Source organism: Canis lupus, chromosome 16, assembly GCF_048164855.1.
Source record: "Canis lupus baileyi chromosome 16, mCanLup2.hap1, whole genome shotgun sequence".
Classification (NCBI taxonomy): Eukaryota; Metazoa; Chordata; class Mammalia; order Carnivora; family Canidae; genus Canis; species Canis lupus.
Genome location: NC_132853.1, coordinates 57,766,480 through 57,793,098, shown reverse-complemented (window position 1 = coordinate 57,793,098; position 26,619 = coordinate 57,766,480). Strand labels below are relative to the sequence as shown.

At 54.8% G+C, this 26,619-nt stretch overlaps 2 long non-coding RNA genes across 6 annotated transcripts; one reads left to right on the top strand and one right to left on the bottom strand.

Moving 5' to 3' along the window:
- On the top strand, window positions 1-25,391 carry LOC140607227 (uncharacterized). Of its 5 annotated transcripts, XR_012009348.1 has the most exons (4): window positions 1-139; window positions 1,430-1,506; window positions 15,500-15,719; window positions 23,367-25,391. It is a non-coding gene; the product is annotated as an uncharacterized lncRNA (long non-coding RNA). The 5 variants fall into 5 exon arrangements; XR_012009346.1 differs by lacking the exons at window positions 1-139; window positions 1,430-1,506 and adding an exon at window positions 4,646-4,947; XR_012009349.1 differs by lacking the exons at window positions 1-139; window positions 1,430-1,506 and adding an exon at window positions 10,589-11,821.
- Window positions 10,763-13,773, bottom strand: LOC140607228 (uncharacterized). Its single transcript, XR_012009351.1, has 2 exons — window positions 13,642-13,773; window positions 10,763-12,746 (listed from the first exon to the last, which is right to left on the bottom strand). It is a non-coding gene; the product is annotated as an uncharacterized lncRNA (long non-coding RNA).
- Window positions 25,392-26,619: the final 1,228 nt, after the last annotated feature.

Here is a 26,619-nt window from a genome sequence, read left to right as displayed (position 1 = left end):
GCGCACTCAGCTGGCTGCCCAGGATGGGGCAGGAGCTGACCCACCTCCTAGAGCTGCTTCCCCTCCTCCCCACCCCAGCCTGTGAGTCAGAGGAAACCGGAAAGGGAATATAAACCGCCCACAGCTCCGGGGCTTACTGGTGAGCAGTGGCAGGCTGGGAGTGGATTTGGGGGCGTCTCCAAGGGAGGGAGGCGGGTACGGCTCCAGGAAAGAGGGACACACTCCGACAGAGGCCTGGGGGCTACAGAGACTCACTGACGGTTTTTTAAAACCGGAACCCCAAGCTGTGTGTCCAGTGGGGTCTGGGATCTGGGGTGGTCCCGGCCTGTCGCTCCCTTCTTCCTCATGGGTCCTCCTGACTCTGCCTCCCCTTTTCTCGTCTCTGATCCAAACAGAGGGGCCCTGGGCCTTTCCAGAAGGGAGGGGGAGGGTTTGCTCAGCCAAGGAGGAGAAAGGGCTCTGCGGGCCCAGGATGGGTGGCCAGCCAGGCCAGACCAGAGAAAACAATTCTCAGGGGGGAGTAAAGGCTGTTCCCGTTTTAATTTTTCCCTTTTGGCAGAAACTAACGTTTCTGTAGAAACAATGAAATATCAGGGTGGAGCCTCCTCCCCTGAGCCACTCAGCACCCCTGGGAGGAATGGTTTGTGGCCAGGGACAGGGACAGACAGCCTGGCTCCCAAGACAGCTGCCCCACTGGGGCCGTGCGGTGGGTGGGCTGGCGGGCAGGATGGCTGGGGAGGGTTGGGGTCTGGACCGGTCCTTCTAGAGACATGGTCCACCGGGTCCTGCTGCCCGCCTGAGTCCTCAGCTGACCTGAGCCCTGCCGGCCCTGCAGGCGGCCACACGGCGGCCTAGACCATGGCTTTCATTCCGTGAGGTCACTATTCCTTCCCAGGGACTGGCCATTGTGAGCCAAGGTCGTGTGGTGACCTCGGGGAGAGGCAGGCCAGGCCCATGCTGATGAGGCAGGGAGCTGGGGTGACAGGGACCGCCCCTCGTTGTGTTGGGAAGGAAACATTTCTCTGAGTAGGCCCCTCACACCCTACTCGCTGCTTCTGGCACATCCAGGACCCTAAATCCACCGGTGGTAGGAGCCCAATGCATGTCCTGCAGCTCAGGGCTCTCTGACCACATCCCTGGGACCCACCTCAGAGCTCCCTCCCCCACTGGCTTCCTTCTGAGCTGCCTGAGCACTTACTGTGTACCTCGCAACTCCCCTTGGAAAGAACCATTTTGGGCTCCTGGGTGGCTCAGGGGTTGAGCGTCTCCCTTGGGCTCAGGCCATGACCCCGGGGTCCTGGGATCAAGTCCCCCATCAGGCTCCCCGCAGGGAGCCTGCTTCTCCCTCTGCCTGTGTCTCTGCCTCTCTCTCTGTGTCTCTCATGAATAAATAAATAAAATCTTTTTTTTTTTTTTTTTTTTTTTAAAGGAAAGAACCATTTAAATGTCTGGCCTGGAAGTCCTGGGAGAAGAGACCAGCTTGCTGTGCTGGAGGCACCCAGGCAGGTCAGAATGAATCAGAATAAATCCCTCCTTGGGTACCTGCAGTCCAGTGTTTGCCAGAGGAAAGGATGTGAGCAGGCCACGTGGGTCAAATCCATCAAATGAAAGATGCTTCCAAGATCAGGGGCCCATGAGTAGCTTGGGGTTGGGGGCAGAAACCCAGGGATTGGGGTCCCAAGGTAAGAGGTTCCAGCAACACGGAGACTGTGGTTAGGAATGCAGGAGGTGAGAATTGCCGAGAAGAGCCTCCTCGGAAGGGGACAGGCTCCTGTCCAAGCAAGATAAGTGGGGGCAGAGTCTGAGGACCCAGAGCTCCTGGCCGCACACATTGGTGGTAGGGGGGGTCCCTCTTCCTTCTGTCACCCTAGTGGGTGACACCCTAGCCTTTGCCTGGCTGCCCTCTGCTGCTCTCTCGAGCCCTAATCTTGAGGGCGCAGGACCTGCCAGCATCCTCCTCTTTGTGTGCCACGTATGGTGGAAGCTTCTGGAAGGTGGCTTTTGGAGGATGGGGACAGACGCAGGACGTGCTTCCCCTTTTGACACATTGAATGCACGTCACAACCCTGACGGAGTCACTGAGAACCGGGCAGGACATTCATCACCTGACTGAGAGGAGGCTGTGAGAGATGCCGTCATGATACAGTGGAGAAACAGAGGCACGGAGAGTTGAAGGTGCCCGAGGTCACCTCCCCTCCCCTCCGCCCCCTGGTTAATGGTAGAGAATCGAAATCAAAATCCGGAGCTCTTGGCTCATGGATGGCATTTCTCCTGTGCACCACCCTATCCTCCTGGACTGGGGGGAATCAACGAACAGAGACAAATACCCACACACGTGGGTGCACACAGCCACCTGCCCGCCCCTGAAGTCACCAGAGGCGGAAGGTCCCTGGGGACCTGGGCGCCGGTGTAGGGAAAGAGGCGCCGCTGACACCCATGGCCTCCCCAGGAGCTGATTCTCCCACAGACATCGTTCTTGGTTTTCGTTAGGAAAAATCTCAATGAAAATAATTACGGTTACACCAACAACAGGAAGGAAATCACAGAAGGGAGAAAAAAGGAGTTCAGTTAAATGCAAATATATTCAGAATGATGTTATGAACTCTGCTCACCCCCTCTAAAATTACCCATTAATGATTACACTCTAATTACCCACCTTTGTATTGTTTCGGAAAGGAAGAGATTCATTCTCGTTGGAGCGGGATAGATCCCCAGTAAAACGAGGCCTCCGGCGTACTTCATGGGGACCAAAACGGCCCCCCTTTGCCGAGAAGATCACGAGGAAGCTGGGGTGGCTCTGCGGCGCCGAACGCTTTACCCCCAAACACTAACACGAACCGAACGATGGTCTTGCCCCTGAGAATGTCCCCTCCCTTAGTCCAACTGGGGGATCTGTGACTGAACCCCGGGACCCAGGGGCCGCTCGGGGCTGGCGAGTGTCTCGCGCTCGTGTGACTCGCACCATTTTGCTCCTGGGGACAAGGGACAGGGGTGCTTAGTTGTCTTCAGGGGCTGCTGCTGGCCCTGGCGCCCGTCCAGGCCACAGGCTGACGTTCAGGCCACAGACGTGGCTGCGCGAAGACAGGGCAAGGTCGTGGCCGAGGCAGCAGGTGCAGCCGTGCACGCGGGTCAGGTGTGTCTCCACGTGTCCATCTGGGAGCGTCTGTCTGGATTTCCACCACAGTCCCGCTTCCAGGGTCTGCCCACCACCAGAATAGGAATTCCCCGCTCATTTGGCATCTAAACCCAAGCCTCCCAGACGTCCTCGTCTAGCTTTGTCCTTTGTCAAAGCCCGCGTTCCCGTTGGGGGCCTGCAGGTGCGCTGAGCAGGCCTGCGGAGCAGCGTGGGGCCGTGCGGAGGGCGCGGGTAGGGAAGCCGGGTGTCAGGCGTCTCTTCCCTGCAGTCCCGGGGGAGGGGGCAGGCCAGGTCATTCCCCCCACAGGATAGGCAGGAAGCCTCCGTCCTAGGAGGGAGACTCGTCCAACGCCACTTAGCGGCGGGAGGGGCTGTTCAAGTGCCGGTCGGTGAGGGCACGAAGTTGCGGGTCTCCCTCTGCCAGGATGCCTCTCCAGGGGACCAGGGTCCGAGAAATTGGGGTTGGGTGGGGCATCGGAGGCTCTGGAAATCCTGCAGCTGGCAAACCAGGGGGTGGTCCCCCCCAGATGCCCATGATGGCAAAAGGCCCAGGAGGCCAGCCGTGAAGTCCTTGTCCCAGGAGGAGGGAGGTGGCCGGAGAAATGATCCCAGAGGGTCTGGGGGGGGTGGGTAGGAATTCCCCGGGTGGGGTGTGAAAGCCCATTGGCTCGGGTGGTGGGGTCTTTGGTCCTGGATGTGCTGGGCTTCCCATCCTGCCTGCATCTGCCAAATGGCGACGTCACTGAGCTCTTCCCACTGCACCGGAGACCACACTCCCTGGAGGGCATTCGTGGCTTCGTCTCATAATCTCCCTCCTTCCCTCACTGGGCTTTACGCTGGACAGGGCTCAGCCACCTGTTCTCGTGTCCGTGACCCCACTCCGTAATCATCATCTCCTCTGCCCAAAGCACCCACCTTCACCCCCTGTTTGGCAAGCTCCTATCCGTACCTCAAAACCCAGCCTGTGAGTTACCGTCTCTCCTCCCTTGGGTTACTTTTACTACCCTGAGCGTATCCTATTGTTGTCCTCGCCACTGACGGATTGATCTGCTCGCTGGTCTCCATGCCCCATCCCCGGCTTGGGGCCCCCCATTGAAGGCACAAAGTCCTTTTTCCCCCTCTGCTACCGCTGTGTCCCCACAGGGGCTCCAACTGGCCCATCGATCTGCAGACAAGAGGGAGCTCCCTGCGGTTTGCTGAAGGGCTTGCTTCTCAGCGCCCCCCAACCATCTCTGACCCCGAAGACCGCCCCTCGCAGCCTGATTCTCCATTTCTTCACTCAAAGCTCTGGCTACGAGGGAGGTAAAAACCCAAGAGGCGGTTTTTGCTCTGTAGAAGGGATGTGTTCCAACCAAGTTGGCTGATAAGTGATTTTCTGCAAGTAGAATAATTGGACATGTGTTCCCATGGCAACAGAGCCCTTCCTGGAAACCGTTCGGAGGGGAGGCAGGAGGAGAGGGGCCGACTCTGGCCTCGATGCACACCCCCCCCCCCCCCCCCCGCGGAGCTCCTAAGGGGCGGGCCTCCCGCAGCCCACTCCCCTGGGTGCCCCGGCCCTGCCCCCTCCCCCCCGGGGCCTGCCCCCTCACTGTCCTCTCCTGCTCCTCTGGCCACAGAGATCGCTTCATGCTGGAACCTTCCGGAGCTACACTCGAGGTTCCCAGGATCTACCATCTGTCTCTCTCTCCATTAACAGAAACTATGTTTTTCAACAACGTAATATTTTACGACGCACGCAGTGACAATTTACAAACTGCTCCCCTGAGGGTTGCCTTGGGATTCCCTGAAAATGACCTTTGAAGGTACACGAGGTAAACATCCCATGTTGCAGATGTGGGAACTGAGGCTGGCACCGGCTCAGTGACGGGCGCAGAGAGGCCGGAGGTGTGGCCAGATGGCGGGCGGGTGCGACCCCGCACGGTCCTGAGTGCAGGTGCTCCCCTTACCCCAAGGGGAGGGGGTTGGGGGGGGAGACAGAGTCGAGGGGGAGGTGACCTTCCCTTACGCTCCCTCCTCCAAAAGGGGAGTTCCAGGGACGCCCCCCTGCGGCCGGGTGGGCAGGGGTGGGCCCGGGTGGGCCGCTCCCGGGGTGGGACTGCTGGCTGCTGCTCCTAAGGAGCCTCCTGGCGAGATTTCCTCAGTGTCTGGCTCCCCGTCATCGCCTGAAGAGGCCCGGGCCGCAGCCAAAGTGCTAACTGGATAAAAAAGAATCAAGCCCTTGCTTTTCACTGTTTGTCCTTTGATCGGGGAAAAGCTCCCAAGTGTATGGGGCCGGAGACACCGTCACGTCTCCCTGCGAGGGTGTGTGTGCGAGTGCATGTGTGTGGGTGGGTGTGCATCGGGGAGGGCAGACGGACGCAGGCGTGGGGTCTCTCCGGAGGGCAACAGGGCCTGTAGCTAAATTTGCTGTAACGGTTATGTCTTCCTTCTTGGCATTAGAAAGACATTTAGGTGCATTACATAGACACACAAGGGCCATTGCTTAGAGAAAAGCCAGAGAAGTCAGGAGTCTGTGACCTGGCATCTGAGAGTTAAATTATAACTTAATTAATTAATTAATTAAAAAATTATTCACAACCTACTGCGTTTGGTACTAGAATTTCCTTTTACTTTAGTATCTGTCTTGTAAAAATTATGCTTTACCTTTTGTTTTATATGTAAATAATATTTTTTCTCTTTTCTCTCTCTTTCATTTTCTTTCTTTTTTTTAAATTTTTTTAAATTTTTATTTATTTATGATAGTCACAGAGAGAGAGAGAGAGAGGCAGAGACACAGGCAGAGGGAGAAGCAGGCTCCATGCACCGGGAGCCCGATGTGGGATTCGATCCCGGGTCTTCAGGATCGCGCCCTGGGCCAAAGGCAGGTGCCAAACCGCTGCGCCACCCAGGGATCCCTCTTCCTTCCTTCCTTCCTTCCTTCCTTCCTTCCTTCCTTCCTTCCTTCCTTCCTTCCTTCCTTTCTTTCTTTCTTTCTTTCTTTCTTTCTTTCTTTCTTTCTTTCTTTCTTTCTTTCTTCTTTCTTTTTCTTCTTCCTTTCTTTCTTTCTTTCTTTCTTTCTTTCTTTCTTTCTTTCTTTCTTTCTTTCTTTCTTTCTCTTTTTTAGAGATGGAGGTAGGCAGGGAGGGGTAAAGAGAGAGGGAGAGGATCTGAAGCAGACTCTCTCCTGAGTGTGGAGCTAGACGCGGGGCTCAATCTTACCGCCCTGAGATCACGACGTAATCGGAAATCAAGAGCGGGACGCTCAACTGACCGAACCACCCAGGCGCCCCCGTAAATCATTTATGGAAGCCCAACATACATACAGAAGAAGCAGACAGAAGCATGCACATTATCAATACAGAGCTCGATACGTTTTTACCAAGCCATCCTCTCTCTGTAACCCAAACCCAAATCAAGAGACTGTTACCAGTTCCCCAGAGGCGCCCCCCAAAACCTCCTCACCACTACCACCCTAAGCCCTGATCTCTCTCTCACCGCTCATAGGCTTGCTTTTCTTCTTCTTCTTTTTTTTTTAAACTTTATTCATAAATGGGTTCGTACAGCATGTGCTGTTTTGTGTCTGGCTTCTTCATTCAACGTTTGAGAGATTCTTCGGCGTTGCCACGCGGGGCTGTGACTCATGGGCCTTGCTGCGTGAGCTCTATTTTAGAAACAGAGCAGGATGTGTTCCTCTCTTGCGTTGCTGGTGGGTGTTCATGGGGGGTCGCTTCCTGCTCCTGCTCCTGACGCTAGCACAGTCCGCATCCCTGTGCACCTTCTTGTCCACGTCCCCTGGTCAACGGATGGGTGCCTGTTGAGTCTGTTGCTTTTGAAGGAAATCTTTGTTTCTCATTCATTTCTTGCTTGTCCACGGGTTTCCTTCAGGGTGATAGAGGTTGTCACCCCTTTCCATGCTTCTGGAACATGGAAAGTTCAGCCAACTGCTGGTCCTGCCAACTCCACCGGTTTTGTGGGGGGAATATTTTGGTGGTGTTGTCTTTGGGTTTCGATAGGTTTATTATGATAGCCCAGGGAGTGTGCACGCGTGTGTTTGTTTGTAATGCTTGGGGTTCTTAGCACTTCTTGCATCCGTGTCTTGATGTCTTTTGTCAGCTTTGAAAATTCTCCATCACCTCCTCAGGTTCTGCTTCTGCTCCACCCTCTTCCCTTCTCCTCTTGGCCTGTGTCCTGGGGGTGGGGGTGGGGAACCACTCCAGGCCGGGAGGGCGAAAGTGACCCAGAAAGTCCCCCATACTCTGTGTAGCTGCTCTTCTTTCCGGGATCGTGACATCTCAAGCCCTGGCTTCCTAATTAGCCCCGAATTCCAGTTTTGGTCACCCAGCCTCATGGGACGGTGGAAGCTCTGCTTGCTTCCTCTGGCTCTCAGGGGTTATTTCTGCAGGCCTGGGTCTCTCTGTCCACGCTGCCAGGGAACTAACCCATGAGGAGGGAAAGTAGTATGGGATGTCACAGTCGCCTCAGTCTCCCTGTCTCGGGGATGTGGTTTGTGTTTCAAGCCCCACTGCCTTGGTCACTCTCTGATGTCTTAACATTAAAAACAAAAGGTTAAGCAACTTACTAGTTGTTCTCAGTGAGAGGACTGGTCATCTATAAGCTAGCCTTTGCGGTTCTAAGTCGCTGATGTTTTGGGGTTATTGCCACAGCAGGCTCTAGCACATGCCGACTAGTAAAGCAGGGGGTCCCGATGGCCAGGTGGGCTCTGGGAAACATTCATTTTCCACGAATGGTACAGGGCCCTCCGTGTCGGCTTTATAAGATTACATTTCCAGAGAGGGTCTACTCTTGATTTTGGAGCTGCATGGGATTTCCTGGAGATTTAGGAAGTGGGCATTGTCTGCCCAGCTGACTTTTTAATTTTGCTGTGAATACTACGTTTCGTGGAGTCCGTCACATAAACCTGGCGGAGGTCCTTATGCTTGCGTGATTTTTATTTTTTGTCATTATTTTTATTTTTTAAACTTTATTTTTTTCTGATTATCAAAGGAGTGCATGTGTATGTACAAAAAAGCTTCAGAACAACCAAAATGTATAAAGTAAAAAGTGGAAGATTTTGTAATTCTGCTTGCCTTGATAATAACTACTAATAACGGGACTTATTTTGGTTTACAGCATGTTGTGCCGTTGCTAATATATATGTGTATTCAAAAACAGGATCACACTGTATATATTTGTTCTCCAATTTGCTCTTTTCATTCAAAAATACATTGCAGATGTGTTACTGTGTTCAAGGAATATCTCATTATTTTTAAAGGTTATATAGTTTTCCTTTGTATGGATACATCATAACTAATTAAGGGAGTCTCTAGGTAGACATTTATTGTGTATGATTTAATATAAGGCAAGTTTAAAAAAATAGGAATTACTTTATAGCTCATCTACTAGACTCCATTCAATGTGTTGTAAACAAGGCTTTTAAGTATCAATTTAAAATGTGATACAGTAAGTGGCTGCCTCAAGGAGAGCATGAATGTGCCCCTACAGGATGAATGAACGTCACAAAATGAGACGCTGCCCTCATAGAGAGTGAATGGGCTCCTCAAGTGGTCTGTGACTGTTCCCACAGGCAGCACTTTATTACACTCTGTGATTTCTGAGCATTGCTCATGGAATTGGGTCGGGCCTTTGGGGCTGAGAGAAGTGGAGTCGCAGGTGCTCCCTGGGGGTGGGAGGAAGGCTGCCACGAGGCCAGCCCCAGGCCTGGGAACAGAGGGACCGGAGGTCAGGCACAGACCCTGGGTGAAGCCCGGGATCCTGGGCCTGGCCTCTGTCCAAGCAGCCCTGTCTGGGCCACGCAGCTCTGGACGTTGCTTTGGAAAGAAAACCTGAAAAAAAAAAAAAAGGAAAGAAAACCTGACATCGGACCCTGTGTGTGCTCTGCAATGCTCTTATTTTTTTTTTAAAGATTTTTATATATTTATTCATAAGAGACGGAGAGAGAGAGAGAGAGAGAGAGAGAGAGAGAGAAGGGGATGGGCAGAGACACCGGCAAGGGAGAAGCAAGCTCCCTGCAGGGAGCCCGATGTGGGACTTGATCCCAGGACCCCAGGGTCATGACCTGAGCCAAAGGCAGATGCTCAACCGCTGAGCCACCCAGGTGCCCCTGCAATGCTCTTAAAAGTGCTTTCTGCAGAGGCCTGTGAGTTAGGAAGCCCTGTCGATACAGGAGGAGGGGAGAGAGGGCTGCTGCTTCTCAGGCTCAGACCACAACACAGATTATAGAGGAAACAGCGCAGGCTGCAGCGAGAAACTCCAGTCACACCTAAGTAGGACAAAACAGGTGAGGGGGCTGTCCCTGCAGATGGCTGGGACCTCATAAATTCTGCTCCTGGGCTGGTCTCTGTGGCCCCGTGAGACCTCCGTCACCACCTCCAGGGCCCCTCTGGCAGGTGCCATCGCCCATCTAGTCAAGACCGTGCTGATAGTTCTTCCACCTTCCTGTGGTGCTAAGGCACCAGCTGGGGTGGGCTGCGTCTTGCTCAGCATTTAGAGTGACCAGGGCTGCCAGGTGTCGCTGGGTGCCGCAGGTACAATGAATACTTTCCGCAGGAGATCTGCAGAAGGGATGCTTGACATTCATGTGTCTACAACTCATTTAGAAGGTAAGTTACGTGAGAGAAGCGTGTGTGTGTGTGTGCATGTGTGGGCACACCCGTGTTCCATGCACACCAGGTTATTTGGTGTCTTCTCTACGGAGTTCCAGGCATGAAAATACACATTTAAGTAAAATGGAGTCTTTGCCCTTCCGCGGCGTGTGGTAGGGTAGAGGTTGGAGAGTGCATCAAGAATGAATGACCCCCGGGGATGCCTGGGTGGCTCAGTGGTTGAGCATCTATCTGCCTTCAGCTCAGGTCATGATCCCGGGGTCCTGGGATCGAGTCCCACATTGGGCTTCCTGCATGGAGCCTACTTCTCCCTCTGTCTGTGTCTCTGCCTCTCTCTCTGTGTCTTTCATGAGTAAATAAATAAAATCTTAAAAAAAAAAAAAAAGACTAAATGACCTCCCAAGTCAGGAGACTTAAAACTACGTTTGTTATATCTTGGTGTCCTGCGGATTAGTGGGGCAGTTCCTTTCAGGGCAGTTTTGGCAGATGTTCATGGTGGCTCGACTGGGGCCAGGGGCTCCAGGGCGGCCTCACTGCCTTTTCTGGCAGGTGGCGGGCTGGTTAGTGTCAAGATCCAGGCTGAACTGGCCCATGTGGCCTCTTGGCCTCTAGGAGGTGAGCCTGGGCTTCCTCCGTGGTGGTCTCAGGGTTGCAAAGAGCGTGAGCACGTCCCCAGCCTGTGCTGTCACATTTGCTCCTCCCCTCGGCAAAGCGAGTCACGTGGCCAAGCTCAGTTCCAGCCTCGGAGTGGGGGGGGTGAGGGGGTGTTCCTCAGGAACAGAGGTGCAAGCAGGCCTGTGCAAATCGGGGCCATCATCACAACGATCGGACCCAGAAGGGCAAGAAGAGGGAACCTATTTTGGCTGGCAGTGTAATCAAAATAAAATTCTAACTGTCCACCATCTTAAAAAAGAAAAAAAAAGTCCCATTTAACTCCAAGTTAAACCAGGGGTGGCCAATTTGGGAATTAACCTTCTGGTAGGACCCACTTCTTTTTGGTTCAATCAATCTCCAACATGGAAAGAACCTTTTGCACTCAAAGGTTTAATTACGAGCTTTGCTTCCCACTTCCCGCTCCCCTCCCCACCACGGGCCTTGGCTGCAGGATAATTAGCTGCCTGTGGATCACGGTGGCTGTGCCCGGCGCTCATAAAGGGGGTGCGTGTGTGGCGACGTTGGGGGGTACCGGGCATACTCGACCAGATTTCTAGTTGGATCGGTTCGCTGTTTCATGTGGTTTGCTGCTAACAGCTACCTTCCAGCATTTTCCAGTGCATGGGAGGCATGGTGGAGCAGTTGGTCATTAAGTCCTGCCGTGATTGAGAGTCCTGGGCACGGGGCATCCCGGCTGCCCCGCTCTCTGCGGAGCCTGAACACGGAGGAGAACAAAGAGGCGTGGGTGTAGTCCTGGCGGCTGGCTCTGACTGGGTGACTAACGCTCTCACTTCTGGCCGTTCAGGGCTGGAGGGGCCCAGGGTGCTGGGCATAGAGGCACTGGCCCAGGGTGGGCACGTGGCCAGCCGACGTGGGTCACATTTTTGTCTTAAGGCCTCACCTCTCCCCAAACACCTTTCCCTGTCCCTTGCTCCACAGTGACCACAGCAGGTAGATGATTTTCAGGGGGGCTGAGTGTTGAAGGAGGGGATGCGTCAGGGAGAAGGAGGTGTCAGTCCCTGTGGGGTGTCAGGGGCGGTGTCACATGCGTGGGAAGGGATGTCCAGCCCCTCGGTTCTAGCCTCAGCAGGACAGGTCTCCTTGGGAGCCGGACAGGGACCTGTCAGCCCCTTATTTCTGAGCACACATCCCCCTCCTTCCTCCCATGTCCTCTGCGTGCCCGTTCTTGCCGGGGCTGCACCCGGAGGGGAACGAGAGAGGACCCGGCAGGTCGCCTGGAATAAAGTCAGGAATTGAAAAGAATCCTGATTCATCGGAGGGCCTCGGCTGCCAAGAAAATGCTCTTAAAGGCTTTCTTTTCTTCAGCTGCTGCTTCCCAGGAGTGAGGACTTACAGTGTTTGCTTCTCGGCCAACCGTCCGTGACTCAGAGACTGAGGGGCCCGGGCAGGAGAGGGGCCTGAGCTCCAGGTGCGGGGCAGGGATGGGGTGACTGCGGTCCCGAGTTTGGGAGACCAGGGCCAGGGTGCTAATAACGCGGGTTAATCCGTGACGACATGTTCCGAGCCTCTCCCTGGGCCAGGCGTCAGGCTCCCACTTCCTCAATCTCACATCAGCCTCGGGGGCATCTGCTAACCCCCATTCCGATGAAGAGGAAGCCGAGGTTGCCTGAGCCGGTCTCCGGTTCCAGAGTCCCGTTTCTGCAAGATCTGGCTTCTTGGCCCAGGCTCTTTGGGACCAGCGGAGGCCGGCCTCACGGTGGATGGCGTCAGGCACTCACTCCCAGGCCAGGCTGCTGGGTTCGGGGACCGCTGGGGCATCAGAGGCGGAGGGCTGGGAAGGGGTCTGTGCTGCTCATCGGGGGTGAGGCTGGTGCCCCGTGGGCCTATCCAGCAGCCGGCTCTCCCCTGGTGCAAGGTCATGGAGGGCCCAGGGACAGTGGGCACATCTGGGCTGCTGGGGGAGGCCCTCACTGCCTCCAGAAGGCCGCTGTGAGCTAGAGGGGGCCGATTACCCAAGATGGTAAAGACAGTAAACAAGAACTGAGATCTCACCTCTCACAAGACAATACCACAAAGCGCAGAGCAGAGGAAGAGCTCAAAGAAATGATGCAAAAGCTCTACCTGCGGTGGTGCCGTGCCTGCAGAGGTGTGCCGACCTTCAGGGCCCTGGGTCCCATCTGGACCGCTCTGTCTCTCTCTCTCTGTCTCTCTGTCTCTCTCTCTGCAGCTGAGTGTGAGCTCTGTGCTTGCTCTCAGGCCCTCGGCCCGAGCTGGTACCCTGGCCCGACTCCAAGACTCCAAAGAGCAGAAAGGCCAAGCAGGGTTCTTGCTCCTTTGGGTCTTCAGAAGCTATGAGTCATATGTTTGTATTTTTAGCAACATGCAGGAATCTGCTGCATGAAAAAGAATTGGAGGGGACACTTGCATCATGAACATAACAAAGGCAATTAATTTGGATTCAACACACAGGGCTGGGGCCAACCAGCCAGTGTTCTTTGGTCCAGGAGAGAAAAGAGAAAGAAGATCTAGTGGTGCTCCAGGGATGGAGGCACCCCACAGATGGAGGCCTCCCCCCACCCCGGGGATTGAAGGTCCCCCCTAAGACTTTCCAGCGGGCACAGCCAGGAGCCCTGGGCACTGAGGACGTAGGCCTGGCGCAGGGCAAGCCTGGACCACCTGGAAAGGCCAAAGCATGTGGATTCCTTCCTCTCGAGTCATCAGTCAGACCCCCGAATGAGACGCATGGTCTCTGGGAGTCCGGCCCATCCTGAAGACAGGCTTCTTCCCTGTGACCACCCCATGCTGGAGAGATGCCGGGTCCCCCACTGCTCTTGGGAAAAGCTGAAACTTTGGACCTTGGCTTCCAAGATTGTTCCTGATCCCCCTCCAACCTCATCGTACATTGTAAACATACAAAGTGCAGATCGGCGACCTGCCACCAGCCTCCGCGTTGTCATCTTTGCCATGACCTTCCTCAAGGACCCCTTCCGGAAGGCGGTATTGTCCAAGAAGAGTCCCAACTTAGAAGTTACAAAACATCCTTTTTGGGTCTGCCCTGACAGTGAGCGAATGTTGCTCCAACATTTCTGGGCCTCAGTTTCCCTGTATTATCATTTGACAGTCCACATAATGGACGGAGAAAGCATTACGCACATAAAGGAAGGGTAAAGCCAGGCCTTCCCCGCTTATCTTACAGGCTTGCCCAGAGGACAAAGTGAACTGAAAAGGTGGAAGTCTCTCTAGTAAATTAAAGAAGGTGATACAAGTGAGTGAGTGGTAATCCTTTACCTTGGGGATTTGGCTGCTTGGACCCTGGATGGGCCCGGCTTCCTGGGATGAACCTGTTGTTCAGAGCAGATCAGCTCCCTCTGCTCCTGGAAAGAAGGCAGGAGGTTTCTGGGGGCTGGAGCCAAGCAGAGAGGAGGGAGGGCCCTTGTCTGCCCCACGTCATCAGTCCAGACTTGATTCACCGCTCTCTGGGTGGCTCGTACCCTCGGGAAGACCGTCGGAGACCCCTGGACACCCAGCACATGCAGGCCCCCGTGCGCAGATGCCCATTGCAGGCGACAGCAGCATCTGATCCAGGAGGGTGCTCCAGACTGGAGCTGGACCCGGCAGCCTTTGCCCAGGGCTCATGAGGGGAAGCTGGCTGTGGCCTCAGGGACTCTCCTGGTGACCCCAAAACTGCCGATTCAGAATTCATGCACTCTGTTATCCTGCAGTACTACCCATTGCAGGAGAAGTTCTGATTGCTGGCCACTTGGCCAGGCCTGACCTGGACCCCACAAGCTGCAGAGGCAGGAGCTGACGGGGCCATCCTGGTTGGCCTCCTCTAACCGAATCCACACCATGGTCAGACGGGTGGGGAATGTGGAGACCCCGCTGTTCCAGCACCAGCCTTCCCTGGGATCCCGCCAGCTGCCCTGTCCTGGTGGGCGACAAAGCCTCTGGCCTCTGTCCGGTGTGCGTATCCTCGTCAGCAAACCGGCGCCTGGCTGGTTCAGGCCTCTCAGCCTCCCGAACCTGATTTCACAACAGCTCTCTTGCCACTGGCCAAGTTAAAAAAAAAAAATTATAAATAGCACAACAACGTTGAGTAAGTTCTTGAGAAAGTCAAAGCACTTGTGAGCCCTCTGCCCAACACAAGTGCCTCCCTCTCGGCCTCTTCCCTTCCCTGCGTCTCTGCGACACACAACCTCTCATGGGCGCTGGTTGCCTCTTTTCAGCCTGCTTTGATTTGATCAAGTGGGATTTTCTCAACTGCGACTGTGGAGTTAGCACCGTCCAGGCTCCCGGACGCAGACTCTCAAGCGCCCGGATCTTCCCGCCTGGTACCTGTCTCCTTCCATCCCCAGCCAGCTTGGGTTTTGGGGCCACCCCTCACTCGGGCCACCTCTCCCCTCTTGTGGTGCACTTCAGCCCATTGGTCTGCCTCTGGGGCCGCCCAGAGCCCACTTTCCCCACTTCAGGAGACTGACCGTCTCTCAACAGGTGCTATGAATTGGCGTTTTATTTATTTTTTTAAAGAGATTTTATGTTTTTATTCATGAGAGACACACAGACAGAGGCAGAGACACAGGCAGAGGGAGAAGCAGGCTCCCTAAGGGGAGCCTGACACAGGACTCGATCCCTCGATCACGCCCTGAGCTGAAGGCAGATGCTCAACGAGAGCCACCCAGGCGCCCCTGAATTGGCATTTTAAACATTTTATTTTTTTTATTTATTAATGAGAGATAGAGAGAGAGGCAGAGACACAGGCAGAAGGAGAAGCAGGCTCCATGTGGGGAGCCCGACACAGGACTCGATCCCGGGACCCCAGGATCACGCCCTGGGCTGAAGGCGGCGCTAAACTGCTGAGCCACCTGTGCTGCCCTGAATTGGCATTTTATTTTATTTTTATTTTTATTTTTATTTTTTTTTGAATTGGCATTTTAAAAGGAATTCTTAATTTTAAAAATATATCAAGAAGGGGTATCCGGGCTGTGGGATGTGGGACCGCATGCTATTTTCCTCTTTTATACTTGTTATTAAAGAAAGTTGATCCCATTAAACCCTTTAACATGTTTGTGACATTCCGTCGGGACGATATTCAGCGAACCCGTTTGAGGAGGCTCACCTCTCAACCCGACGTTGTTCCCTCACACAGGGATGTCCTCCTGCATGTGGACAGGCAGGCCGTGTGCAGGTGCTGTTCAGGAAGTCAGCATGGGGCCTCTCAAGGAGATGTGTCTTTGCCACCCCCCTCCCAGGGCCCACCAGGAAGACAAAGAAATGACAAGTATGAGCACCTGCTGTACACAGGCCAAGTCTCAGCCGGCAGAGTCTTCAGCCCCAAGAGGATGCGACCGGCCTGGACCAAACGTCAGGTGAGGTGCTGGGAGGGGGTGACCAACGTCACCAGGGAGGGTAGGCGAGGCTCCCGCCTGTGGTGGCATCTCATGGGTGGACGTTGCTAAGCCGAGCAGGGATAAGGAAACTTTCAGGCTGAGGGACGGAGGTGTGGAAGGGTGAGGGGACAGGGGGCAGGTGGAAGAAGGATCTGGAAGGCGGAGTCAAGGTCAGAAGGTGAAGGGTGAGGAGCACTAGGTGAAGGATTTTGCATCCTTAGCTCACTCTCAAGTGCTCTCAAATGGAAATCCCTGGGGCCAGGTGGCAGTGGTGGAGGGGAGAGGGTGGGCAGGTTTGCGTAAGGAGAGACCCTACTGCTGGCAGCAGCCTAGTGCGTGGGAAGAACGTAGGGGTGCTGGTGGGACGGGCACCGACTGGGACAGGGAACATGGTAGACGCAGGGGGCTGGAGATGTGAGAGGGGCTCAGAAACACTCACGCGACGGAACCCAAAGTCACAGACCTTTCGGGCCCAGGGTGAGGGAGGGGTACGGGCCACCCTGAGGCAGTGGGTTAGAGACTTTGGGGGGAGGAGTGGGGGTTGGGTTGGGGGCGGAGGACCCTGAGGTATGCCCTGAATCTATGGAGTTTGAAGGACTAGGGGGCCTCCGGGTGGAAAGGTACAGACCTGAAGCCCAGAGAGGTGCGGGCATGTAAAATCATTAATGACGGGGTGTAAAAATGTTTCATGACCTGTTTAACGCCGCGGGAACTAGAAACAATGAGCACAGAATAGATGGTGCCAGTTGCTCGTCAGCACGGGCAATGTGGCTTCTCGGTGCACCGGTACCTGGTCCATTGGGAGCGTATCTGGGACAGGGACTCGCGGGTGTAGATGGGCACGGGCTGGTGGAGACGAGCACCGGAGAGCAGTGAGCGTCGCTCCTTTGCTGGGGTCGGGGTGGGGGTAGAGGGGGAAGAGGCACCCAAGGGGAACAAGAAGATGCTGCCTTTGGGGGCCCACAAATAAATGCTCTGCTCCCCAAGCTTGCCAAGGGCTGGGTCCCCTTAGGTCCACGCGTCTGACCCTACGTGTTTAGGCTCACACGTGCACACGCATGATGCACCGTCTACAAACAAGGGGCTGCGGAAGCGGCTGCTTCGAGAAGGCTCCTGGGTGAATGCAGAGATCCCTGCCTACCCAGTGCCGGCTGGCTTCCTGAGAGAGGGGCACCCTCCCCTCTGCCACCTCGCCCTTTGCCATTTCCCCCCAAATTCCTGCACCTCTGCCCCCTTCCTCCAGGGAGCAAGTGGGCCCTAGAAACCAGAACCCCTCCCCTTTCTCCAAGGACAGGTCTGCATGGCCCGGCGCTTCAGAAACGCCGAGGGTTTCAATCCTAAGGGGTGCCCGCCCCCGCCGCTCCGTGGAGCCATAGTCCCGAGTAGCTTCGTGGTCTCAGAGAAGCCATCGGGGCTGGTGGCCTGTGTCTGCTTTTCTACACATCAAGGAGACGATCAGACCCTTCCGGAAAGTGGCCGGTTTTGTCCAGGGTAGTGTAAGGCTGCCTGGGATCTGTCCTCTGTCCTTCATTCTCCCATTAACCCAGTGGGGGGGGGGGGAGGGCCCTTCCCTGACTTATTTTTTTTTTTCACTTTAGCCTCCTCTTCTGCATTGTTTTGTTTTGTCTTTTTTTTCTTTTTTTTTTAAACCTCTGTGCCCGGCTCCCATTATGGAAAGTGCTGTTTATGTCCAGGGCCCCTTAAAAAGGCAGCTAACGGCTCCCTGGCTGCGGTCCTCTCTGCTTGTTTCCCTGGCAACCGGAGGCAGGGAAAACAGAACCTGTCAGATGGAAAATGTCAGTTACAGCAGATCTGGGGAGAGGAAAGAAGGGGTGGGGCGGAGGGGGGGAGGGGGAGAGCGGGAGGGGACCTCGGGGCCCACCCTGCCGCCACCCAGGCTGGCGCCCTGGCCCAGGCCAGCTAGTGGGCAGAGAGGCAGGCTTCTTAAGGGAGGGAGCTGCCCCCCCCACCCCGAGCAGAGACCCTGGAGCAGTGGGAAGGAGCGGGTTCCCCCCAACAGGATTAGCAGGATGGTGCTGGAGCTGCCACCCCCTGCCCTGCCCAGCTGATTATCACATTGTTTCAGAGGTAATTTGGTGGCTTCCGGCAGGAGCGACCCATCCTAGAAGCCCCTCCAGCTGCCCTGTTGCAAGCTCAGTCCAGGGGCGCCTGGGTGGTCAGAGGCGGAGCAGCCACCTTCGGCCCAGGGCGTGATCCTGGGGTCCTGGGATCGAGTCCCACATCGGGCTACCCGCAGGGAGCCTGCTTCTCCCTCTGCCTGTGTCTCTGCCTCTCTCCCCATGTCTCTCATAAGTAAATAAATAAAATCGTTAAAAAAAAAAAAAAAAAAAAAAGCTCAGTCCAGGCAAGCAAACGAGGAGGTTCAGGGGAGAAAAAAAGATATCCAGTCTCGTCCATCCAATGACCCTGCAATCCGCTCCTTCTGCCCTCCATATCGATCCCGTCCTTGCTTTATATCAATTGATCGAGGCCTCCCGAAAAGAGGAACTGCCCTTTAAGACGGTTGGGAACAGTTCAGGCGGAGCGTTAATATTCATCAGAAGGGCCCCTCTCAGAAGGACAGCGGGGAAGCGGAAACAAAAGAAGGTTTGCTGAACAGCCTAGAATATTAGGGCGGGAGGAGCAATCAGTTAATGGGACTGGATGCCAATGAGGTGTGTGTGTGTGGGGGGGGCTCCCTAGAGCCGGGAGAGTGCGGGGGGAGCGTGAGTGCGTGTGTGCGGGCGGGCATGTGTGGGTGGCGGGCATGCGCTGTCTGCAGACTCCCCAGAAATTCCTGGAGCCTCCCCAATATTCTGATTTCCCGGGAGAGACTCGGCCGCCTCCCTGGGGCCTGCGGACTCGGAGCGAGGGAGGACAAGACAGGCTGCTGCCCCAACTGTGTGCTCGCGTTGCTGTTCAGATGGTGTTCATTTAAAATACAGAACAACACGGGGGTGGTGGTGACAGTGGGGAGGGGGGTGATGGGCTCAAAAGAAGGAGGAGTCAGGATTGGTTTCTGTTCATTCTGAGCAGCTTTAGCCCCAGCACAAGGGATCCAGGAGGGGCGAGGGGTCTGGGGGAGTCTCGGAGGAGGCTCTGGCTGGGAGGCCGGACACCAGGGGCCCGGGGATGTCTCTCACCCGAGGTGCCTCTGGCTGAAATGACATCACCGCCTGGCACAAGGGATGCCGCACATCCTCACTCTGGTCGAGTATAGGTGCAAGGGCAAGCTTGACCACACGCACCCTGTGCTGCCCAGTCCCACGTAAGCGTCCCTGCATCATGACTTCCCAAGATGAGACAACAAACGCGGCAACGCAACAGCAACGCAACCAGCCGCCACCGGTCCCCAGACCTGCAGCCTGTGTCGTTTGCTCTGACTCCGGCGTTAGGCAGCGGCAGGGCAGAGAAAGGGGAATCAATCATGTTCCGTGTTCTTTCACTGCGGTCTCTCCTCCCGGGGTTCGCTGGGTGGGGACCCTGTTCCAGGGCTTGCGGGGACGCATCCAGGTGACCGTCCTGTGCACGTGGTCCCTGAAGGTCGAGGAGGAGCGGGTCCGCTGGTGACCCTGTAAATCACGGCTCCGTGCGCCAACCTTCACGCGCCTCACTTAAGGACCATATGGACCCTTTTGTCAGGCTGGGACAGACTTAAATTATAACATTTTTCATTTTGATTGACAATTACCTTCCCCTGGAAGGTGGGGCACAGCCCGGCTATATTACACCTTGTACAATAAAATGAAGGAAATAAAAAGGGGAGTCATTATTTTAGGAACATGGTCCCTGGCAGTTGGCTAAGGACATAATCTTTATTCCCACTGTTCCCGCGTTTTATGATTTTTATTAAGAGTTAACTCTCGATTATCCACACGTGAGCCAAAGAGACGATTTTACTCCCACAGCTGTTAGGGCTTATTATTTTATTATTATTATTATTGGTTTGGGTTTTCCCCATGCTCCATTCTGGGTGTGAAAAAGAGTCAAGATTTCTCACGAGTTTTGCAATTATGTGCAATAAATGCTTCTAACCTCGATATCACTCCTTCCTTCTTCTGGGGTGGGCAGCTATTTCTTTTTTTTTTTTAATTATGGTAAAGGACACATTATACAAAACTACCATTTTAACTATTGTAAATACAATTCAGTGGTGTTTTAGTACAGTCATGACATGGTGCAGCCATCACGACTATCTGGTGGCAAACATCCTCACAAAAGAAACTCCACAATAAGCAGGTACACGCCAGTCTATCCCGCTCTGATCCCAGGAGCCACTAATGTGCTGTTTCCATAGCTTCCCAATCTGGACACTTTGTGTAAGTGGGATCATACAATATGTGGCCTTTGGTGTTTGGCTTCTCATTTCCCATAATGGAGCCAAGGTCCTTCCATGTGGCAGCTCGTCTCAGAACTCCATTGTTTCCATGGCTGAAATAACACTCCAGCGAATGGATGCGCCATGCTGTTTACCCATGCTTCGGTGGTTGGACCTTCGGGCTGTTTCCATCTTGGGCTGTTGTGAATAGGGCTGCTGTGAATATCTGTAGTCGAGGTCTTTGTGGACACCTATTTTCAATTCTTTTGGGTATGTTTCTAGGAGTGGAATTGCTGGGTCACATGGTGACTCTGTGGTTGGCTTACCGAGGGCCACCAGGTTGGTTTTGCCAGTGGCTGCACCTCTGTACGTCCCCAGCAGCAGGTAGGAGGGTTCCAGGTCTCCACGTCCTCTCCCATGCTCATCAGCCTTCTTTGCGTCAGTGGGAAAAACAGTATTTTCAAGGTCAGGCTCTTGCTACGCCCCTGGCCTTCGACTTTGGTGCTGTTACAGCATTCTGTGGTGTCACTCCGCCTCGTAATGGAGTGGGGGGGGGGGTGTTAGCAGGGATGCCACCATGTGCTCCCACCTGGGAGCTGGGTGTTGTGGGAAACCCACAGAGGCAGGGGGGCCTTCGGCAGAGTCAGTGTGGTGGGGCCAGGGGATGGTTGGGCTTTGGGGAAGAATCTCTGTCTGCTATTAGGTGCATGGCTTTGGGAAGTAATTTCTTCTTAAAATGGGTGTAGCAGACCTGCGGGTGCCCCACCCAGAGCCCTTTGACATTGACCTCTGCTTGCTCTTGCACCTGGACTCACTGCCAGAGTCAGGATCCCTCTAGGTAGAAGGACAGGCTGGAAGTGCTGATGAGTTATGCCCCTGGGACCAGCCCTCAGCCAAGGGTGCTCAGGGAGTTGGTGGAAACTTTGCAGCCTCCAGGATGGGCCACTGTGTCTCCCAGAATTTGCTGTTGGGCTGGAGCTCCATTTGCTCTCGGTGACAATTGCATGACTGAGGTACTTCTCTGGACTGCCTCCTGTCCCCACATCCCCTCCCTGCTCCCCATTGGTGTTTCCTGTGCTCCACTTTTGATTAAATGACTTACACTCTGATCCTGGCCTCAGAGTCCCCTCCTGGGGGCCCTGCCCTGACCCGTGGGTTCTGTCTTTCTGTCTCTATAGATTTCCATCTCCTGAACCGGCTCAGTGCTGGACGCGGAGTGAGCCCTTGGTGGGCATCAGCAGCCCTCGTCCCTGCTAAAGTGGTTAGGAGCAGTTTATACTTGTCAGTCTGTTTTGGGGGGCCATCCCCCCACGGAGAGAAGTGAACTGGAAACAAATGTGAAGGCAGCTTAATTTTAGCACAGCATTCTTATCCTATTAACAGGGATCAGTAAAGCGCGTGATACAAAATCCTGGGTGTTTATCTCATGAGGACAGCACCCAACTTCCACAGAGGTTTGAGTTCCTCTCCAAGAGGCATTTTTTCCAGGCCAAGTCGTAGGTGAGCAGACTTGCCCTTTGAGCTCCCCCCCTTCAGGTGGGCTGGAGAGGGCGGTTGGGTGCGATAATGCTGGTCTAGGAGCCAAAATTGGCTTTTGATAATCCACAGAGTAGATAATCAGCCATGGAAAATTGAGAGGTGGCCATGCTTATTTGTCCCCACCCTGGCAGGGACAATCACAGGGGACGGGGAAGGCTGAAACCTGATGGAGGAGAGCACCAGGGCCTGGAAGAGTAGGGGTTGCTCAGCTCCGGAATGGGTGGCTGCCAGCTGGAGCTGCGTGCTGGGAGGGCCACGGGTTCTCTGCGCCCCCACTCCCACTCCACCCGTCCTTCCGGAGGCATGACCCACAGTCACATGTCAGCGGTGGCATCCTCACGACTCCATGCTCTAAAGGCAGATCTCATTTAACAAGGCTTCCCAACTTCACTCTTTTAGCTGTCTTCCCAAACTCCATTTTTTACCGGATTTTCTTCCCATGAGGACTCAGTTTACCCCTGGCACAAGGGACATGATTGAAGCAGAGTAACCAGGGGTTCTCTTGGGACCAAGTTTTCAGTACTGGCTTTTTTGGGAGGTGGGGTTCTCCGAGAGGACAGGGACTACTGAGGAATGGATGGGCGGCTCAAGCTGGCCTGCAGTCCCCTTGTCGCCCTCTCCTTGACATTGGCTGGTACACGCTCAGGCGTGCCCCAGGGATTATCTTGGGCAAACAGAAGGAGAATTAAGCCTCTTTGTTTCTTTTTAAAGATGCAAGTTATTTATTTGAGAGAGAGAGAGCAAGAGAGGCCACAAGCGGGGGCGGGAGCAGACTCCTCGCTGAGCAGGGAGCCTGATGGGGGGCTCTATCCCAGGACCCCAGGATCATGACCAGAGCTGAAGGCAGATGCTCAACAGACTGAACTACCCAGGTGCCCGAGGATCAAGTTTCTGCGTGCGCTGGCTTCCCACCTCCTAAGTCCCCGAGCGCAGAAAAACCTGGAGCCCCTGCCTCCCAGATCGGTCTTCTCATTGCTATGCGTTGGCACCTTCCACAGTGAGATAGGGTGACCGAGTCCCCTGGGGACTCTCCTCCCGATGCCCCGGCTCCGCCATCTGCGGGTCATCTCTCAGCACCGCCCGCCCTCAACCCTGGCTCACCACTACCGCTCCCCTAGCAGGTGAGGGGAGCAGGGTGTGTGGGGAAGAGGAGGAGGATGGAGCAGACAGGGCTGGGTCAGGGAGCAGGTGGTGAGGGGAACTCTAAAATGCCTAGACTCCTGCCCACGCCGAGCGCTCCCAGTTCTCCTAATGTCTGCATGCAGGTTGCACTGAATGCATCTTAAAACCCAGGAGTCCGGGCTCCCACCCAGCTACCCTCCAGAGTGTCCGGAGCTGCAGCCGCCCTGGCTGGTGGCAGCTGGCCTCTCGGGGGCAGAGCACCTGTGCTGGCGCCGGGGTGGCCGCTGGCCTGCTCCTGCAGCCTGGGAATACGATGTTTGGGACTGTAGGGCTGAATGTTTCTCCACACTTTCCCCTGAGTTCTTTATATAAACACTCGCTCCACGGCCATCACCTACTCCATCATAGAGTCCCATCAAATGAACCAGCCGAGCCCATAAATTATTGCACAAACAATAAAGGCAATTTTACTTACTGAACCATTAAATTTACATACTTAAATTAGACCCAACCAGACATCGAATGGGGGTGTCTTGGGGCCAGGCACACAATGAGTTTCGGGAAGTGCTATCTGGTGGCCCCACCCCTCGCATGAAATTAATGAGATGCTTCAAATTAATCATCCTTACAATCATGTCTTTATTTAGGTACTTAGCTGGCTTTGACCTGCTGCTGTGGAGTCACCCCTGTGCCCTGGGCCGTCCAGAGAGCCAGCGAGAGGTCAGCAGGAGGCCGGTGGGCAGCGTGACGCTGCTCTGGCCCAGGATGTCGTTGGTGGATACGTCTTCTGCCTCCAGTATTTATCGGGGGCTTGCCTACGCCCTTCTCTCATCTGGAGATCAGAGCCAGCATCTGGGAGACACACGGTGCCCCCAGGGTGGTCTCCCTTGACCTCCACGTTGAATCTGACATGGAGCCTGACCAGTTACATCTTTTAAATATTTCTTGGATCTCTGCTTCTTTTCCGTTCCTAACACCAGGGTCCAAGTTCAGCCACCGAACTTTGTCCCTTTGGTGTTAATTCAACTCCAAGCCCTGGCTGGCAGACAGTTGAGGGAGAATCTGAATCTGGCCTCATCTGCCCCAGCTCAGAGCCCTTTGGGGATGCTCCGTTGTCTCCAGGGAAAAGCTGGGTTGCTGGGTGTGGCATTCAAGGTCCCCCTGCCCGTCTGTCCTAACCCCATCAACCCTTCCAGCTTTGTCTCCTGTACTCCCTGCCTTTTATGGGTCCACGGAAGCCAAACTGCCCTGGGGACCCTGGCTGCCCACCGCATACTTCCCATTGTTAACTTTGCCCCATGCCTCAGAGCCTTGCTTGGCCTGGAATGTCCTTCCCACCTCTACTATCTTGTGTACCTGTAATTTGTCCTTTCAGACAGCTGAGGCATCATCAGCTCCTCCATCTCCTCCGTGTGCATTTCCAAATCCTCAGGTTGGGCTTGATGCCCCCAGGTCGCTCATGGGCATCCTGTTGCTTGCCCATGTGTGTGGAACAACCAGTTAATAGGCCTACTGAGGGCTGGCATGGCCATCTCTGAGCCCTCAGCACCCACAGAGTCTGGCAAACAGGGACTTTTTTGCTCCGGGCAAAAGTCTGCCAGGCAAATCCCTGAGAGAGAGGGGAGAGCAGCCTGCAGGCCCCTTCCCCTGGCCATCCCTGCACCTGCACACGCTATGGCCCTTGGTCCTAGAATGCCCACTTACACTTCCTCTGTGCACCAGTCAGACCTGGGATGACGCTGATGGAGAAATGCTTGGTGGTCCCAGAGCCAAGTACCCAGGTGCTTTTTCGGACAGTGGTGGAAAGTGGGTTATAGCTGTAGGTGGTCTGGAAAACATCCAGAAGTCATCAAGAAGTTCCTCGGCCCAGTGGTACCGCCCTTGGTGTGCATCAACTGGTCATTTTAACAAGTGGCTCAGAACAGATGTGCGCATCAAAATTTGCAGGGCAGGGGAGATTTGAACATCACCAGGGGGGACTGCCGGTAGTTTGGGGGTGGACACTCACTGTCTGCTCCCTGCTGAGGTCATCCGGTTCCCTTCCAAATGGGGACTCAGGGGAACCTGGCTACCTCTGCCTGTCTATCCCCCAGGTCATCACTGAGTTTTTTTTTTGTTTTTTTTTTGTTTTTTTTTTTTTTTTATGATAGTCACAGAGAGAGAGAGAGAGAGAGAGAGGCAGAGACACAGGCAGAGGGAGAAGCAGGCTCCATGCAGGGAGCCTGATGTGGGACTCGATCCCGGGACTCCAGGATCACGCCCTGGGCCAAGGGCAGGCACCAAACCGCTGCACCACCCAGGGATCCCAATCACTGAGTATTCTTAAAGGAAAGTGTGTCTCTACTCATCAGGCTTGGAAAACACAGATAATCCCCCAAAGGTGGGTGGTTTGCATGGATGTTTGTGAGGGCACCGTGCTCACCCACCATGAGGTCAGGAGCATCAGGTCCCTGCGCGGGGGCCCGACCTTCTCTCCTGTTGCCCAACTATCTCCCCCACACCCAGGCCAGGTCTCTGCCAGGAGCGTGCATCCGGCCTATTGCTGCACATGCACGCCTAACGGAAGTATAGTGCGAGCCACATCTGGAATTGCACATTTTCTAGTAGCCGTGTTCAACAAGTAAAAAGAGAGAGACAAAATTAAATTCAATAAAACATTTTATTTAACCCCATGTATCCCGAGCGTTGTCATTTCAACATGTCATCAGCATAAAACATGTTACTAAAATATGGTGAATGTGTTTCTGTCCCGAGCTTTTGTGTTTGTTTGTTTTAAAGATTTTATTTATTTATTCATGATAGACAGAGAGAGAGAGAGAAAGAGAGAGGCAGAGACACAGGCAGAGGGAGAAGCAGGCTCCCTGCAGGGAGCCCGACTCGGAACTCGATCCTGGGACCACAGCGTCATGCCCTGGGCCAAAGGCAGGGGCTAAACCCGCTGAGCCACCCAGGGATCCCCAAGTCCCCAGCTTTTGAAATCGGTTCGTGTCTCCCATTCATGACAGCCTCTCTCGTCGGGGGCAGTTTTGTTCCGAGTGTTCACGGGCCACCACGTGTGGCTGGTGGCCACCTAATTGGAGAGTGCAGATGCTCCCGGCTGACATCAGAGAACGTCTTTGTGGAGAGAATATCCCAAATTCTGCTGCTTGCCAGTCCTCCAATTAGGCGTGCAGGGGGGAGGCAGGAGCAGGCGGGCGGCAGCCATCCCCTGCCGAACAATACCCAGCTTCCAGCAGGAGAGGGAAGGCCGGGCAGCAAGACCGACATTGTTGATGAACATGCAGCCTCAGCGGGGGCATCGAGCACCAGTTGTTTATCGGCTCCCGGGGTCCGAGGAGACCTTAAAATAAGGCCCGCATGGATGCTGCTGCTGCTGCGGATAAGGAGGAAGGGGGGGAGGGGGAAGTGGGGGAGGAAGGGGAGGAGGAGCAGGTGGTGGCGGGCTCCTGGCCCCAGCCCTCGGAGACCCGCAGGCCCAGGACACTCCAGGCCCGAGCCCAGCATCATAATGAAGTGAAGGCTCGTCCGCAGCCGCCAGGATGCGACGGGCCCGCGGATTTCCTAGGCAGCGCCACGGGCACTCGCATGCACCATGATTAATGGCTGGATACCCCGGTGTGAAAACCATTTAAAAGATGGCATTTTTGTCACGGACAGTGTTCCACACATAGTAAAGGTCATACATGATAAGAGCATTATCCGTATTTCTTGGGCAAACACGCTTAACCTTGTAGAGCACGATTCCTCGGCGGATCAGCGATCCGTCTCCCGAGCTTCAGAGGGGCCGAGGGCGCAGGTGTCAGGTGTGGGGACGAAGGAGCCACGGCGGCACCACGCAGGGGCTGCACACGATGCGCCGAATTGGCTGCTGGCCTCTCGCTGCGCCCGCGGGCACGGGGC